Source organism: Myotis davidii, unplaced genomic scaffold (assembly GCF_000327345.1).
Source record: "Myotis davidii unplaced genomic scaffold, ASM32734v1 scaffold223, whole genome shotgun sequence".
Lineage (NCBI taxonomy): Eukaryota > Metazoa > Chordata > Mammalia > Chiroptera > Vespertilionidae > Myotis > Myotis davidii.
The window spans coordinates 3,824,397-3,826,783 of record NW_006294609.1 but is presented as its reverse complement, the minus strand read 5'-3'; positions in this window follow the sequence as shown (position 1 = coordinate 3,826,783).

The window sequence follows — 2,387 nt, the reverse complement described above, 5'->3', positions numbered from 1 at the left end:
TGGAGGGTGATGGGGTCAACGCCTAAGGGCTCCCAGTATGTGAGAGGGGGCAGGCTGGGCTGAGGGACACTCCCCCCCACACACCCAGTGCACGAATTTCGTGCACCAGGCCCCTAGTCTATATATATAAAAGCCTACGTGACCGTTCGACTGTTCTACCGGTAACTATGATGTGCACTGACCACCAGGGGACAGACGCTCAACGCACAGGCATGGAAACATGGAACAGACTGATGAATCTCAGAGGGAAGGAGAGAGGGGAGAGGATGGGAAGAGATTAACCAAAGATCTTATATACATCCTAGAGGTCCAATGCACAGATTTGTGCACCAGTGGGGTCCCTTGGCCTGGCCTGCGGGAATCAGGCCAAAACCCGCTCTCTGACATCCCCCGAGGGGTCCTGGATTGCGAGAGGGCACAGGCCAAGCCAAGGGACCCCACCAGTGCATGAGTCCGTGCACCAGGCCTCTAGTTAAACTATAAGAACTAAGACCTGGTTTAATAACTACTGTAATGGTGGGTATATGTTGAATTTTAGATATTTACGAATACTATATTGTGATTTGAAAACATCTGTGATTTTGATTGGTGACAGTCATGGGTACTGCTAATACAGCTGTTGCTGACATTCATAACTGAAGGAAATGATACACATCAGTACCAGGTTAATGAAAATAAAGATGTAACTTTTTTCTCATCCAAGTTTATAAACTTCATGGATTCTTTCTTTTTTTTTAATTTAAATATATATATTTTTATTGATTTCAGAGAGGAAGGGAGAGGAAGGGAGAGAGAGAAACATCCATGATGAGAGAGAATCATGGACCGGCTGCCTCCTGCACGCCCCCTACTGGGGATCGAGCCCGCAACCCGGGCACGTGCTCTTGACCGGGAATCGAACCTGGGACCCTTCAGGCCCCAGGCCGACGCTCTACCCATTGAGGCACACCAGCCAGGGACATGGATTCTTTCTTTTGCAAGTGACTCAGCCCTACAGATTTTCAGCCTCGCCTCCACAACTAAAATGGGAGCTCACTGAGGACCAGGGCTGCTCCTTCATCTTATACTGTCTAGAACGGGCTACCACTCAGTAGGGATCCAATACTAGAGTGTTGATCTCTTGGATTTTCTGGGTAGACAATCACGTTGATTGCAAATGACAGATTTTCTCTTTTCAATCTTTGTGCCTCTTGTTTCTTGTCTTATTGCATTGGCTGGGATCTTCAGTTCAATGTTGAATAGAGGCAGTGATGGTGGGCACCCTTAGCTTATTACACGAATGCTCATTTGTTAATTTATGCAATTGCATAATTACATCATGGAGTGTAAAGTACCTGCTCTATGCCACATTTTGTGCTGGGGATAAGGATGTAACACAACTGAGATCTTTTGAGAGAGGTAGGGAGAGGGGGGAAAAAAACCATTTGATTGGTTGCCTCCCTCCGGGGATCAAACCCACAACCTAGGTATGTGCCCTGACGGGAATCGAACCCAAAGCCTTTCAGTATATGACATGAAGCTCCAACCCTCTGAACCACATTGGCCAGGGTAAAGAGAAGTGTGTTATTTTAGGCCATTAGGTTTGTGGTAACTTGTTACAGAAGCTGTTACAGCAGTGGTGGGAAACTAATTCAACTCCAGGGACTTGAGACGCCTCCTACCCAAGCAGGGAGGTGTGTAGAAGATGCCGGCCCCTGCCTTTGGACGTTTGGGACAAGAGGTCTTTTGGGGAAGACTGGGGCTAACGGATCAACTGATTGCAGTGTGAGCAGTGAAATCAGGTATAAACCGAGTACTGGGGGAGCCTGGGCGAAGGAGGGCCCGCAGGGGAGGGGCTACAGCTGGGCGGGGAAGGTGAGGAGCAGTTGGCCTGGGCAAGGCCTGCAGGCAGGAAGGCCCCCTACTGCTGCCAATATCAGCCCTGGAGCCAGGTACCCCCTTTTTACCTCCAGCGTCAGCCCGATCCAGGGGCATCCTGACAGCTTCTAGGCTGGCCACCCTCCACTCCCTCAATATTGCAGATACTGTGCAGGGACAAGTAAGGCCACTCAGGGTCACCCCTAAGTAATTAGGGGTGTGGGGTGGAGGGTGCCAGAAGCCAGGCCGGTTTACGGAGTGTGTGGGGTGGGGAAGGGGATGGATCCGCCCCCCATTACGTCCCCCGCCCCCACATCCCGCCGGAGGAAGTTAGTGGTTCCCTCCTCCCACCCCTTCCCGCAGGCTTTTGGGGCCAGGACTCTCGTGATTCGGGGTTGGCTCCGCGGGCGGGGCCTGGTGTTTCTGCGGGGCTGCGGGAGCCCCCGGCCAGCTGGGGCCTGCGGAGCTGGAGGGCGGGGTGGGGGGAAGACCGAGAACTAGAGGGAGACGGACAGACAGGCTAGGACCAC